The following is a 17729-nucleotide window of genomic DNA, read 5'->3' as shown; positions in this document are numbered from 1 at the left end:
CATATAAAAAAACATAAGATAAGAAGCATGTTTAAAGGAAAAAATGAGAAAATATAACTAATCACTAACACAAATATCTTTCCATAAATAATTTTTTCAATTCATTCATTTTTATACTATTTGGGTTCTATTTTATATACGTCAGGCAGCTGGTTCATTTGGGTATAAGCAATACATTGCATTATTGCAAGGATAATTTATATATTGTAAATATATATTTTGTCCGCCTCCGTAGTGTAATGGTCAGCATGCTCGGCTACCGTTCCCGGAGGTCCCGGGTTCGATTTCCAGGCTTTAATAAATATAAGTGATTTTTTCACCCTAATATTTATTCAATATTACACTGGACTGGTACCTGAAGTGGAGGGCTGATCACTTTTCCTTCATGTGTAATCGATCGAGATAACACTGCGTTTATATGAAGCAGTGCCCTATGCACCATTGGGGTGCGGTAAGTTATTTATTATATATATATATATATATATATATATATATATATATATATATATATATATATATATATATATATATATATATATATATATATATATATATATATATATATATATATATATATATATATATATATATATATATATATATATATATATATATATATATATATATATATATATATATATATATATATATATATATATATATATATATATATATATATATATATATATTTACAAATATTTCATCACTTATTCCAGCAGATAACTTTTTTGTCTTTGTCAAATGAAGCGTCTTAGCAAAAACCAACTTCCTCACAGGTGTTTTTTTTTCATTAAACTAATTTAGAGATACCGTGATACTGTTTCTTGAAGAGCCTATTTTTATCAAATTTAGATATTAATTAAATCATACACTAAATCTTTTATCCGATATTTTTATGAGGCAACTGTCACAGGTTATAAACCTGTTTTCGTATACACGCGCGTATATTTCAACTGCGCAAATCCAGCACCCACCTAACTGCATTATTTTTTTATCGATCGTTTTGCTCAAAGAACTTGATAATTTTGTCAGTTTTTTTAAAATTTGTTTATTTAATATGGTTACATTTTTTAATTTAACATAATTTCTTTACATTTATACATAAAGCAAACTTAAAAATTAAGGTTCGCTGTGCTTCTCCAAAAAAGAGACTGAACTCTTGTGTCTGGAGAGGGACTTACACTCAAGGTTTATTGTTTTATTTGATTAATGGTGAAATATTAGAGTATATATTTTTTTTAATATATATTTTTTAAGATTTACATGTAATGGCATCTCATCAAAGATGAAGAAGAATATAGAAGTCAGGGCATTTACGGGGCTAACGACCATAATAGGTTGGTTTAAGTGATCACTTTACATACGTGTAATGTTCACCAATTCTACCCATTATTGACAACCACACTATTCAAATTCATGGAAGTTCTATATATATGTATGAACCAATTTCGAAGCGTTGTTCTTGAATCATTAGAACTTCACTAGAGACATCTATTGGTTAGATGAAAAGAACACACTTTGACACACTCAAAATGTTGTAAATTAATTATTTTCTTTAGAATTTTGGTATGTTAATTTTTTTAGGGAGTTCAATTCCCAAATATTTTATTATCTTTTTTTTTTGAAGACAAAAGTCTTCATGACAAATGTCTTTAGAAACATATAATATGTCATAGATTAACAATACCACTAACTCTTATCTTGCAGAAAGCGCCTAGGCGTAGATGGGTAGATGTCGCGGGTTCGATTCCGTGTGCAAAATAAATTCGTGGTTTCCTCCAAATGTTGAGATGTTTCTGATAGTCCCACATAAAATAAGCCCTCCTAATCCCCCAACACATATCAAAATGAAGCAACACATATTTCTTAGCTAGAAGAAACAAAAATCCACTCAATGATCTATAAACCTTGTACATAGTTAGTAAGGTGAATAATAAATACAGCTTCCATCTAAAAAAGGATATGTCGGCGATTCTTTCGTTGTTTTCCTGTAAAATATGCCTTCAAGAATGCACTGACAGACTAAATTCTAGGTATGAAATTGCAAATATCCTTTCGGAATTGCCGAATTCCGATTCTTGATAAAGACTTTACTGTCTCATTTTGTACGGAATTTTATGAGGTGTATTTTTAAATCCTATCAAATCACTTAACCCTTTGGCTACCAGGACTTTTGGGGTTACTATGTCTTTAAACATAAATTATTAAAAAGTAAAATGCTTTGGGAAATTTATAAACTAGTATAATGGTCAGCACGCTCGGCTACCGTACTGGAGGTCCCGGATTCGATTCCAAGAGGGAGGGGGGGTCAAACAAATATAAGTGATTTTTCACTCTAATATTTATTCAATATTACCCTGGACTGGTACCTGATGTCGAGGGTTGATGATCTTACCTTCATGTGTTAATGATCAAGATAACACTGCGTTTATATGATACAGTGCTCAATGCACCACCCGGTGCAGATAATGGTTTGAGAAGAAGAAGAATAATTTATTAACACTCTGTATTTATGTATCCATTGTTGAAATTAATCTATTTTCTATTCGTCAGGAGAGACAGAAATTTCACAGCTTGAGTTATGATACGGAGTTACTAAATGTATGCAACTATATACAAAATCGACTAAGAAGTAAATGCTGCTCATTTAGTGTCCACCTGCTTTTAACGTTGTGCGCATAATACAAACTTCGAACTAAACGAAGTACCGACTTTCATGAGAATATCCGGTTCAACCTGACAAAGTAGGTGTGTGAGTAATTAAGGATTTTTTTTAGTTATGCAATATATGTATTATATTTGAATCAGTCTTTAGTACCTTATTGATTAATGCAGATATGTAAAAATGTACACATTTGAAGAATGTAACAGTTTTACAGAACTTTCTTTTCGCGGGAACGGAATTAGTTTATTGTATTTTTATCGAAGAATAAACGATTGAAGAAAAAAAAACATAATGTGAATCGTGTTTTGAATATTGAAAGCATTAACTTTGTGGATCATATTGATATATTATTTTGAAAAATAAAAAGACTTTGTTTTTTGATCCACTCACATTTTTACTAACCAACTAGTTTCGGCAACAACCTGTTGCCCTCTTCAGGGTTTTAGTCATAAATTAAACCCTGAAGAGGGTAACAGGTTGTTGCCGAAACTAGTTGGTTAATAAAAATTTGAGTGGATCAAAAAACAAAGTCTTTTTATTTCTCAAACAATATAATATGAATCGTTGTTTTAAATTTGCACGACCGTGAAGAAACCTTTTGTACACATTTTATACTAAATGTATCTGATACTATTATTAATTGCGTCATCAGATCCAACGGATCCGGCATTTCTCGATGGACTATCCGAAGCCAATATATAACGGATTTTGGTAGTCAAAGGGTTAAGCCTGCAGAAGGTACAAATTTTTACAATGTTTCAAAGGCACACAATTGCCCACCGATTTCTCAAACGTAGGATGCTCTTTATGGTGTGAAGGCAACATTATATGCGCTGTAAAATGCATTCTCAAGACAAAGGACAATAAAATGACCAAAATATACGAACGAGAGCAACCGGATCCCATGGTATTATGTAAATAATAATAATAAACCATATCCGCTCCCTAGGTGGAGCATATGGAGTCCACAAACTGTCTCCAGGCTTTTCTGTCGGCTGCCAGCTCCCTTGCATCCTCCCAAGTCAGATCCGCGTCCCGAAGTTCTGACGAGAACTGCCGACGAATTGTCAGCAGTGGTCGTCCTGGGCGGCGCGAACCTGATGCCTTGTATGGTATTATGTACAAACCTTTAATTCAAAGAAACTCCCACATTGTAATATTTTGTATACGATTTCACCAGTGGCGAGCGTTCCACATACACGCATTAAAATAGACTACCCCATTTTTTTCTAATTTAAACTTGCGACGCCTAATTCGCAGCCATGCGTCTTCTCATCTTATCTACGGCGCCTGTCAAGATAAAAATAATAAATATTAATAATTAGAGTCAAAAATATCACTAGATTACTTTCAAACGTGGCCAAGTCCGTTTATTTTAAATTGAAAATGTACTCTAAAATAAGTTTTTGAATATTTCATTATAAGCACAATTCTGAATGCTACACAAGTGTGTATCACGTAAGCCGGCCAAACGTCAGGTCGTAAGCCCTGGGTTGCTCAGACTTCCATGATGAAAAACGATACATGTTTCATCTCGAGTTGAGACACCTATAATATTGTAAAAGCCCAATATACGATAAATCGCAACATTTTTTTAAACCCAGGTAACATTTAACGTAATTGATTTTTTTATATTCTTAAAACACCGTTTTTGTTTTGAAAAAAAGACAGTTTTTCTTCGAAATTATAAAGATTTGAAATATTAAGTGTTATTGAAAGGTAAGAAGTTTAACTAGTTTCTATTTTTATTCTTTTGAAATCAAATTCCAATATATGGTAAGTAAATATATTCTACAAATAATTTTTAAAAGAAAGACACTGAATGAAATTCAGTCTAAAATACGAATATAACCGTAATGTTTTTTTGAGCCGGACGGTTTCTAAACTGTGTGTTTGCGAGTACCCCTTTAACCGAGTGTGACATATTTAATGGCACCCCCCTTAAGAGTGACATTAATTTTAATGTGACCGACATTTTTACGACACTTTGTCGCCTTGACAAGCGCACGCGACCGCGAAGTATGTGACTTTTATATCTTTGTGTCCTCTTTCATACTCATAATGCGGGCCTTGCATTAATATGCGGGGAAACTGGGAACTGATGGTCATCTCCAAAGACAAAGGTTAGCTGCAATACAATGTATGGAATAATATGATAGCACTGCTTGAAATATTGCGTTTCATTGTTGGCATTTTCATTCCTCAGGAAAGTAATCACAATCTCGAATAAAAATATCTGTGTACATTAAAACATGGTACGTAATACACGTGTCCATAATATTTTGTATAGACGATCATTCAATTTTATCGAAACACACATCATGTGCATGGAAATGCGTGTCATAGTAGATTTTAAGAAATAGTGGTATTTACTTAGTAAAACGTTAATTAAAAATGAATAGATTTTACCACAAAGTGACTGAGATAACTATTGTATATTAAAATTTAAGTACAAAATCCTAATGCATTTGTCACAGGTCTGAATGAATTTTTTTCTTTACCCATACCAAACTATATTAATAGAGTATATCGCTCACTCCTTTCAAGAACGTCATATATCAAAAATCGACAATTTTCAGTTGGACATGTTTTCGGAATGCCCAGAAAATGTACATTATCACAGCAAAAGAGGCATATCTTTAACTTAATATTTACCCGCTACAGGGCAGAAATGTTGTTTTTGCATTTTGAAGAAAAAGGTGTTGTTCAATTATTTTTTTAAATATACTAAATATTTTTCAAATAGAGAAAAAACCTTCAGATTTTAGCTAAAGAGATCTATTGCACAGTAAAAAGTTCAATAAGTGGCTTTTTATTTATTTTGAATACATTGTGTTATATTTTTAAACTTTGAGAACGATCTCCTGAAAAATCAAGTTTTTTATTTATTTATGACGTTCTTGAAAAGAGTGAGCGATATGAGGAACAAAAAAAAAATAGTGAATTTTGATACTCGTTATTTAGTTTTATTTGTTTGAGATCTTTAAGGGATGTAGCTTTTAATGTTTACAAAGTTCAAAACTCACATGCAATCTTTTATATGCATTCCTACCACGTTTTTCTTCGTATACCGTATAAACAAAACCATCACCCTCCTGTTCGGGCAATAAAATGTTAATTAAAATTAAGTATTGACGGGCCAAAAGTTATCTTTATAACCAATAAAAGGTTCGTCCCATACGTTTAAATGTTTAGTTCTTACGGCCGGCAATAATGGCAGATTTTAAAACATTGCCGTATCAAATGTCAGTAAAACGTTACTAAATCCAGAATCGATAAGGGACTTTTGCGAAGGGTTCATTGATATCGAAACAGTGGGCGCGACATTAAAAAAATGGAGAAAATGACATTGATCGGCCAACAATGTAAAGAATGCCCACGATTGCGGCTATGTTGTTGTCACCAATATGTCACACACATACCCACATTTCTTACATATATGGTATATATAATTTTATAGATTTCTCGATTGAGACATAATTTTTATAAGAAAAAAGATCGAAGTCTGTACGATCTGGTATTTGGCTGGCTTAAGTGATCGCATAATATTATTTTTTGTTAAAATTGTATTGGTCAATATCAATAAATCTTTATAAACACAACATTTTGAGTGTGCCCGAATACTTGTTCACAAAATCATGATTTTTTGAACGCGTATTTGGACACACTAAAAATGTTGTAAATAAATTATCTGGTCAAATTATAAGCTTAAATAATAAAAATGAAAATTATATTATCTGACGTTTCTCATGTGTGTGATTATAGTTCAGGATTCGGACGTCACATACTAATAAAAGAGTTTGTGCTTGTCAATAATGGGTAGAATTGGTGAATGTTACACGTGTGTAAGGTGATCACTTAAACCAGCCTATGACGGTCGTTAGCCCCGTAAATGCTCAGACTTCCATATTCTTCTTCATCTTTGATGAGATGTCAAAAAAAAAAAATAATATCTTAATATCTATTGTGATACGTGTTGCGATGTATTCCACATCATTTTCAAACATCGTATGTGAAGCTACGTCTAAATTTTAGATTTGTGCCTATAAGATTCTGAAGGATAAAGAGAAGGTAGGAGCTGTATCTTATTTTTATTTATTTATTATTTTTTTATCAGTGGAAACATAGACAATAGGGGAAAGGTATTAGTCATTATCAATTGTCATTGTCATCAAATATCTTACATTCATAGTCATAGTCAGATATTTGAAGAAATGGTAGTATTTACCAAATAAAATAAAAATTAAAAATGGATCGATATCACCGCAAAGTGACTGCCGAAACAAACATTAAACATAAAATTGTAAGAACTTCTATTTTTATGAAATATGTTTTTAAGAAATTTTACAGTGAGTTTTGACCACATTAAAAAAAAAACAAAACCAATAATCAATTAATAATTATTAAAATAAAACACATGTATAGTTAGTTGCTTTACTATGCACCTGTAGATGAAAACATCTGTAGTTTTCGAAACTAGTCGTGTGTAATGAAATAAAACTCAAAATAATTGGTAATAAGAAGTATTATACACGTACGAACAAGTGTTTTTAAATAATCAACATATCATCCCCAAAATTAATGCCGAATCAATAAATATTATCAATTAATAAAGTGGTAAGTAGAAAGATAATTTAATCATGATTTCTTTTATATTAAAGTAGGAATATTACAATGAATTTCCGTCTACAAATCGTTCACTCCTTTCAACAATGTCCTATATCAAAAAACTTGATTTTACAGGACATCGTTTTTAAAGTTTAAAAATATAATAAAATGCATTAAAAATAAATACCAAGCCGGTTATTGAAGTTTTTACTGCTTGACAGATCTTTTTAGTTAAAACCTGAAGGTTTTTTTTCCATTTGAAAAATAAAAAAATAAAATAAACCATAACTTTTCTTCTAAATGCAAAAACAACACTTTCTACCCTGTAGCGGGTAAATATTAAGTTTAAAAATATTCCGGTTTTGAAAATATTCAGGGCATTCCAAAAACATGCACAACTAAAAATTAACGATTCTTGATATATGACGTTGTTGAAAGGAGTGAGCGATATGTCTTGCCAATTTTATTATTTAAAAAAAATACATAAAAATAAAATGCTATTCAATCACTTTTTAAATTATAAATTTTGATTCAAAACGTTACATTTTCGACTTATTGAATAAATTTTTAATTTTATTATTATGGAAAAATAGTAAATCTATAGATGAGTGTATGTAATGTGACGATTTTTGATATATGGCGTTGTTGAAAGGAGTGAGCGAAATGTCTTAAAGAGTACGAATGAACAAATATTTCTTAATGTAAGAACACGTGAAATGGCATTTTATTACCTAGTTTTGCGATATAATTTGACATTGATTATATCATTATAGTATGAACGAGCCCCTTTTAGAATTTCTTTGAATAACGAAATGTTTACATTAGCATATGCAACGAATGGATCTCGGAGTAAATTGAAGAGGCGTGTGGGAGTACGAACAATCAACTCACTATTGAACTTCTGCATAGTTCAACCGTCATCGTTATCTTTATCACTAATTCTCCAAGATACTTCAGGTAAAACTAACATCATCGGGAATTCTGTACATTTCGTTGACTGATATTTATTACCAGAAATGGATTTTATAAAGTATATAAAACAAATAATTTTATATAAATTGACAGGGTTCAATCAACCGTCTATAGTACCTTATTATTTTTTGACATCTCATGAAAGATGAAGAAGAATATGGAAGTCTGGGCATTTACGGGGCTTACGTGATCACTTTACACACGTGTAGCATTCACCTTTTCTGCCCATTATTGACAACCACACTACTCAAATGCATGGAAGTTCTATATATATGATCCTATTTTAAAACCTTGTACAAGAATCTGTAGAATTTTCACTAGTGACATCTATAGGTGAGACAAAGAAGCTTTTTTTATTGAGCAGTAACTTATATTTGTATGTGAAGTCCGAATGGTGGATTATAATCACATACATAAGAAACGCCAGAAATATCCTTTTTATTTGATTATTTTTAGCTTATTTTTTGACCAGATAATTTATCAACAACATTTTGAAGTTTATTAACATCCATAAGAAACTTATTATTGTAAAAAGCGTGTTGCTACGAGCTTTGGGTGCATAAACAAACCAACCCTTATTCATAACCCTTATCCATGTATAATTATTACACTGTACGTTTTCTTACCCTAAATCGTTCGACGCTGGTGGTCTTTGACGTGGAAGGGTTACATAAGATATAAAAAATGAAGCTATTTCGATGAGATAAAGACGTTAAAGATGCTAATGGACCATTAAAAAAATAATATTCGCTTTTAAGATAATGAGTATTTTGAATTTATTTTTTAAGGCCATATCCATTCGCAATCACAGATCTCATTCAGCATTCGGTAACGCTAGGAGGCGCACTTTATATAACGCCCGATATTTTTATAATGTTTTTTGAATTTTTGTCAAAAAAAAAAATTATAAATGAAAAAAACTCATGAAATAATTGGAGATAATCCATATTTATAAACAAGTATTTAGACACACTTAAAATGTTGTAATTGATTTGCCAGTCACATAATGGTAATACCTATGCATTTTAATTTTAATTTTTACGTGGTACATACCAATTAATCTTAAAATCAAATATAAGACGTGTTTTGATGTATTCGGTGTTTGAAAATGATGTTGACGATGAATACATCATAACATGTGTGACAATAGATTTTAAGAAATAGTGGTATTTACCAATTAAAGAGACTGACATCTTCTTTCTTATAAAAAGATAGGTACTTTGTCTCAAGTTGAGACGACGATAATTTTAAGATTCAGCTTATCATTCATCGTTCACTTTGTATAATACCACATTAATAAACACCAATTACACAAAGTGAACGATGAATGATAAGGAAAGGGTTTTATTACTATACCACAAAGTAAACAATGCTTCTAATATAAAAATTGTAAAATTAAGATTATACTCAAATAATAAGTACTTTAAATATTGTGTTTGTTTAAAGAAAATATCGTAGTCGTACAGGAGAAAGTGACCAACTAACACAACGTAAAATGTTCAGGAGGGCCATTTTAGTCACTTTTGTATGGCAAGAAAATAAACATCAATGCAGTTAGTCACCTTTAGCAAATCGATAAATTGTACTTCTTAATTTAAAATCGCTTTGGGATTTTTTTTCAGGGCAATATCAAGCTAGTAAGATATCAAATAGTCAATGATCACGTTTTGTAAAGAATATACTTGGTCACTTTTTCCTGTATGACTACGATATGTAATCCTGGGGCCAATAATTTTCAGTTAAAATACGAACTTAGGGCGAATTCGAAAAGACGAGCCGATAACAAAAGTAGGTTAAATTCCACACAATTTTATGAAGTAGAAAGTTTAAAAACTGTAATTTTACTGAGTGCTAAAAATTATAATGTATGAATGGAATGCAAAGATGGATGAAGATTAAAGGAAACGATTTTATAATGGGTATTTATTTCATTGTGACGTTAATTGCGTATATATTTTTTATATGCACATGCAAAAGTTTCTTAATGGTATAAATGTATTTTATATATATGTAAATAAAATTGTTAATGCTTATTTGTTTAAAATCTTACATCTCTTTAATTTATTCACCGATTGCTATGAAATGTTGCATTCTTTTTATATCGCAACGGCAGCGCCATCTGTTGAATGTAATAGAAACATGTGCCATATTAAATATTACTCAAGGTGGACAGCGTGCTACTTGACAGCTGCTAAAATATTGTATACCCACAAGCATTGTGAAATCGAACATATCAAAAATATGTGCTTTGATATATTTTTCATGTAAGCAGAGCCATGGTAAAATAAAAAGAAAAAAATTAGTCTTGCTTCGAAATAAATACATGGTAACAAAAAAAGAGTTGAAAGGTAAGAAGTTAATTTTTTGATTTTTTTTTATTTATTTAAAAAAAAATAATAATGTATGTACCTTCTTAAAAAATGCACGCAGCCATTGTGGCCTCTCGCGCAGCCGGTCGCGTAGTGAATTTTTAATGTTGAGATCTCACCCTTGAGCACAGAAAACCTGTGTACCATACGCTCAGCATGTGTGATGGCAGTTTATACAACTCAGTATGGTGATTTCCGTAATTGATGTCATAAGGATGTATGTATTCGTATCTAGACGTGTAATTTTAAATAAACGTGGGTTTGGTGTAATTATACTGCATTTTATTTTTTGCTCATTTTATTGCATGTATTGCTTTAAACAGGAAGTGTTAGCTGAAACCTTCCTGCAATATATTTCATAGATTATTACAAAAAAACACCTACGTCGATGATTTATGAGAGAAACTTACAGTCAACTCTGAGAAAGACAGTCTTACTCTTGCAAATATTTTCAAGGAAATATAAACACGTCAACAACAATAAATACAACTTCTGAAATTTGTGTTTAGCAATCAAAATAACACTATTCTATACGCTTCTGTGCCTTATGCACCATTGGGTGTGAATAAGGGGTAGAAGAAGAATAATAATCTTAATCATGTCAACAATCTATCTGACAATATTTTGAGTGTATCCAAATACTTCTTCCCAAAATCTGGATTATCTCCAATTATAGGAGTTATTTTTGTATTATTTTTTGTCATCTCATCAAAGATGAAGAATAATATTAAGAATTTGGTTCATATGTATAGAATTTCCAAGAATTTGTGTAGTGTGGTTGTCAATAATGGGTAGAATCGGTGAATGTTACACGTGTGTAAAGTGATCACTTACCAGCCTTTGACGGTCGTCAGCCCCGTAAATGCCCAGACTTCCATATTCTTCTTCATCTTTGATGAGATGTCAAAAATAATAGGATAACACTTACAATTTTGATTGCCTGTGTTCAGTTAAGCAGGCTCAGGATTTAAATAATAAATCAATATTAAATTAGCTTTATTTTTTCTTTGGTGTGCCTCTTAAGTTTGCGACACTGAGGTAGAAGAAAGGCAGTTTAGATGGTAACGGCACTTAGCATTATCGATAACATTAAGAAAGGTGTGTTGAGATGGTTTGTGCACGTGAATCGAATGAGTGAAGAAAGGATAGTTAAACAGGTCAATGAGGCGAATGAGGCGAATGTAATTGGTAATAGAAGCAGAGGAAGACCGAGGTACCGAATTATTAGTAATTATTTTTCGGAATTTGCAAATCACATAATAGATACTAATCATTTAAATTCGTAAACTCACTCTCGTAAATTAAAATTATTACACCTTGTTCCATATAAAGCCCAAATTATGAATTATCTTGAAAATTTAGAAATCCAAAAAAACCTAAATTCTAATAATAATTTATTTAATAATATATTGTTTCAAAATTCTTCACCTTTGCTTTCCATTTTTCCTTTGTTTTCAAACTCCGCCCCCTGACTAACTCTTCCCCTTACTTTCCCCTCTCCTTATTTATAGAACAATTTTATATTTCATATTTTAGTTATTATACAGACCTGAATGATGGATGTTTAACTTCTGAAACATGTAGTCTATAATAAAACTCAAGTGGTAAAAAACAAGTGTTTTCTTTACTCAATGATACTTGTAATTCATTTTTAATCAGTAACATGTTGAAATATTTATATAACGCGTAGATACCACTTGTAAATTATAATATCCGACGTAAATATCCATATTTGGCATTTAATTTCAATCAGTCAATAAAAAAGTCATCTCGTATTATTCATTGATTCGGAAAGAGCGAAAAAAGCGTGTTCCAAGGAGACAGAATTAGAATTTCAGTGCAATAAATATTCTGAAATGCCAATTAATAGGATAAATGGTTAGCAAATTGTGTGAAACGTCTTTTGATGTGATGATAAGCATTTTAAATTTGAATTTTTCGAGATAATTTGAATTTATTGACAAGGTTTACATCTTTGAAAAAAACGAATCGCCAACGTAAATTATTTCAAATCCGAGTTGAATTCTCGGATGTATTTTATTTATTGTTATTTAATTCATTGTGTCTTCTATAATAATTCGATTTCTGAGAAATAACGGGAAACGCCGATTTATGACGTTAAAATGTTCAAGTTCAAGTTCAAGTTTGAATGATCCATTTTATTTTTGCAGAGGACCTTCTAAATTAACATATTTTCCATGAAATATATTATTATTAAGTAATTTATATATATATATATATATATATATATATATATATATATATATATATATATATATATATATATATATATATATATATATATATATATATATATATAATATATATATATATATATATATATATAAATAAATATATATATATAACGTGGTAATATTTTCCTTTTGAAAATTAAGTGTAAATAATATGTAAAGTGGGTGTATAATAATAAAATAAACAATGTGTTGCTTTGTAATTAAAGTTATAATTAAAGTTTATTCTTATTTTATCTTTATATTATTTTTATATCTATCTATCTATCTATCTATTTGATTCTGACAGTTAATAATATTATCGGAAGTCTTTTGTTTTATTCTGTGCGACGCATGCGGCATCTGGTGGTAGAACTGTTTTATGTAGGTACTTTTTGTAAGTACTTAATAAAATGTATAGGTAGGTACCTAGTTATTTTATTACATCTCCCCCCTTGGGGATGAAAATTCATAGTAAAATTTTCACTCGTCCTCCGGATCATCTTCTTGTAGTGAAGGGACTGGTATAAGTTTAGTGATATGATAAAGTTTTTTTTTTTTTTTTTCCTCCTATCTTTTTTCCTTCTTTTTTTTTCTTTCTTTTTTTCTTTCTTGTTTTTTTTTTTCTTTCTTTCTTTTTTTTTTCTTTTTTTTTCCGTTCTTTTTTTTTCTTTCTTTTTTTTTTGTATTTTTTTTTCTTCTTGACCCTTTTAAAGTAGACACAGTTTTTCTCAATCCATTTGTTTTTTTCTTTTGAATTCCTTCATTTTTATTCAGATCTCTTAAAGTATCTTCTAATATAACCAAATGTACAACTTTTAATTGTTCATCTGCATATTTATTCGATTCTAAAACTGGGTTCCGGCTTAGACAATCTACTTCTAAATTTTTCTTTCCTGGAGTATATTTTATTTCATCTTTCGTAGAAGTTTTTTCTACTTTATTTTTATTTTCATTTTTCAAGCGCTGTTTCTGTGTTATTTGTATGTCTTCATTTTTATTCTGATCTTTTAAAATATCTTCTAATTTAACCAAATTTACAACTTTTAATTGTTCATCTGCATTTTCATTCGATTTTAATACTGGATTCCTGCTTAGACAATCTACTTCTAAATTCTTCTTTCCTGGAGTATATTTTATTTTATCTTTCGTAGAAGTTTTTTCTACTTTATTTTTATTTTCATTTTTCAAGCACTGTTTCTTTGTTATTTGTGTGTCTTCATTTTTATTCTTAATCTTATCATCCTCCTTTGTTTTAAACCAGCACTTTGCTTCAGGGTGATATCGAGTTCCCTTATTTAAATTTTCACAAATCTTACATGGACTTTTATCTTTAATTTTATCACTAGTTCTAAGATTTCCACGTCTTCTTTGATTATCTTCTAATCGTTTTCTTTGATCATCTTCTAATTTTTCTCTCTCACTCCGAACATATTGTAGTAATTGTTTTAATACATCTAATGTTTCATAATCCATTTCCATATTAACAAAATTGTCGTTTTATAACGTGGTAATATTTTCCTTTTGAAAATTAAGTGTAAATAATATGTAAAGTGGGTGTATAATAATAAAATAAACAATGTGTTGCTTTGTAATTAAAGTTATAATTAAAGTTTATTCTTATTTTATCTTTATATTATTTTTATATCTATCTATCTATCTATCTATTTGATTCTGACAGTTAATAATATTATCGGAAGTCTTTTGTTTTATTCTGTGCGACGCATGCGGCATCTGGTGGTAGAACTGTTTTATGTAGGTACTTTTTGTAAGTACTTAATAAAATGTATAGGTAGGTACCTAGTTATTTTATTACATATATATATATATATATATATATATATATATATATATATATATATATATATATATATATATATATATATATATATATATATATATATATATATATATATATATATATATATATATATATATATATATATATATATATATATATGTATATATATATATATGTATGTGTGTAAATATTAAGAAGATTAAATGCAGTTGAAATGCGTTCTCTCAAACGAATGTGCGTCAAACGTTGTATGAAACATAGATGTTCGAATGGCGAAAGAACGAAAGAATGCAAGGCTGAGATAAGCGTTATCGATACAATTGAGAAAGGTGTTTTGAGATGGTTTGGACACGTGGAACAAATGGGTGAGGAATAAAGAGTTGAATAAATTTAGGAGGCGTATTGTTGGAAACAGGAGCAAAGGAAGGCCAAAGAAAACTTGGCCTGAATAAGTCTTTCAAATACTTAAAAATGGTCAGATTGGGAGTCGGAATAATAATAGGCCTGTGATGACATGCATGAATATAAAAGAGGCGAAAGTTGTTAGCAAAAGACAGAGTAGTGTAACGTTTCATTCTCTTCGCCTACCCCTGCGGGGAAGCGGCGTGATGGTTAGTTAATTATTTAGGTTACACTGATCACTTTTATATTCTTTACAAAAATGTATGTTATATTAGTACTCTTGAAAACGGAAGAAAAAAATCTCGGTTAATAGTTATATATAATGAATAGCTAATATTACTAACATTCTTCTTAAAAAACACAAAAGTTAAAATGACTAACCACAATGTAAATGGTTGTAATATTTAAAATATTAAGAATAATTAACTGATCCATTTATGCACGTGTAACATTTATCATTCTACCAAGGATTGAAAACCATACTATTTAAATAAAAAAAGTAAACTTCCGTTTAGAAATGGAGTAGTTCATGGACATTTATATTTTTCATTGAATTTTCTGTATTGAGAAAACAAGTATTTCGAATTTTGCCACACTACAAAACTTTCATACAAAAGAATTTGAAGCATTCCAAGACGCACAAGTTCTCAAGATAAACGTACGAGTATGAGCCAATAGTATCGGCTTAAAGCTCATACATGCAAGTATGTAGGTATATAATATTACGGAACGCACTAAGACACATTACTTCGTCATGGGAAGTGATTCCGGGCATAGGATGAATATTAAGCAGTTCACACAGTAGTCATAATATACTGAATTCACGAAGCGTGATTAAAAAGAAGCTTTTATTAAGACAAATTACGAAATTTTAATACATATTTATCCGCGCACCACCCAAAATATAGTCGTTTTTTTATTCATGAAAATTTCACACTTTGATGGGCAAAATAGTAAGTTAATTCCACAGCATACATGTAAGCTATTTACTAAGAAATAATTACCCATTCTTTATATTTTTATTAAGTCGGCATTAACTTTGTGGAATGTAATGTGGATAATTTTTATCAATTAAACTCTTGATTTTACCACTTTAATGAGTTTTATTTATACAATATACACGACTAGCTTCGAAAACTTACAGATGTTTTCATCTTCTGGTAAAAATTAAAACTTTTAAATTTTTTTTATTAGAAGATGAAAACATCTGTTAGTTTTCGAAAGAAGTCTTACATATTAATAAAAATCATTAATTTTTTTTTTAAATACCCCTTTTTTAATTATAACTTAACTATTATGAATCTATTATAAACCTTCTAAAAAATATTTACCAAGATTAAAATTATGTTTAAAATACTACATATGATATCTTTTCCTCGTTAATTTTATTGCATTTATGTGCATCTCCATAGTGTAGTGGTTAGCACACTCTACCATTCAGGAGGTTCCGGGATCGATTTCCAGGGGGTTAAAAATAATTAAAATTATTTTTCACACCAACATTCGTTTGATACCTGGGCTGGTACCTGCAGCGTAGGACTGATCACCTTTGTTTATATAATAAAGTGTGAAATTAACATTGCAGCGATTTGATGTAGTGCCTTATGCCGTATGGATAAAAGTCGGAAGTAGTATTTTATTCAATAAAATTTTTAAACAAACTGATTATGAAAATATCTGTAGTTCTCGAAACTAGTCGTGTTTACATTAATTATCTCAAATGTGGTCTTCTACAAGTGTTGTATGTTAATATTTAAATCATCATGTTATTTGACAAAATTATGCTGAATCAATAAACAAAGTTAAGATAAAGGACAAAGTGAATCAATTATTCTACTTTTTTATATGGACTTTTCGTTGAACTGCTAAAATTTTAACAGGTTCACTGAGTACACTCACTCAGTTTAATTTGTTTTTTTTTCTTCAAACTCATTTTTAATCGATTTCTGACCTTATTATTAAAAGATACTGATTTGTAATGTTCTATGACTTTATGCGCAATAGTTTCTTACACAGGAAATAATTTTCATTAATTATTACCAGATATTTTTTCTGATAACCGCAAATATTCAAAACTATTATGGGCAATGAACCTATAAAACGTATCGTCCTTGAGACAAAGTATGACGTGGTTTAAAAGAGAGCAAATGATATGTTGTTTTGGTTAGTATTCTTTTTCTTTTTCAGGTTACTCTCCAATGAAGGTTATTCCACATACAAGGATATCCTTAATTTATAAAATTACATTATTTTTTTAAACAATATATGTATTTTTTGTAACAATATATACATAAATACATACGTTCTTAATAAATACATATTTTTTCTGCGGAGACCCACCAAGCCACCTTATGTGTTTTATTGGTGGAGTTATTTTTACATATTTTTTATAACTAATTCATCAAAATAAACATAATATTAAATTTTTTAATATATTTTTTACAAAATAAATTCTTGATCATTTACCCATTCCTTTATTTCGCCTTTGATCTTCATATACTTTTAGTATTTCAGGCGTTTCTTATCCGTTGTTCGCTGCGAAAAAGCCTCACTAACAATAATATGGTAAAATATATTTCTACTTACAATGATTAAAGAAAACACTTGTTTTTTACCACTTGAGTTTTATTATAGACTACATGTTTCAGAAGTTAAACTTCCATCATTCAGGTCTGTATAAT

At 29.6% G+C, this 17729-nt stretch overlaps 1 protein-coding gene across 1 annotated transcript in view; it reads right to left on the bottom strand.

The window, feature by feature from the left end:
- LOC148301125 (protein limb expression 1 homolog) overlaps positions 1 to 17729 on the bottom strand; it is a 146490-nt gene that overhangs the window by 90323 nt on the left and 38438 nt on the right. The gene's annotated exons all lie outside the window — the stretch shown is intronic.

Source organism: Brachycentrus maculatus, unplaced genomic scaffold (assembly GCF_059751285.1).
Source record: "Brachycentrus maculatus isolate JH-2025_06_01 unplaced genomic scaffold, ASM5975128v1 h1tg000602l, whole genome shotgun sequence".
NCBI lineage: Eukaryota > Metazoa > Arthropoda > Insecta > Trichoptera > Brachycentridae > Brachycentrus > Brachycentrus maculatus.
The sequence above is the reverse complement of the archived record's forward strand: the minus strand, read 5'-3'. Positions and strand labels throughout refer to the sequence as shown.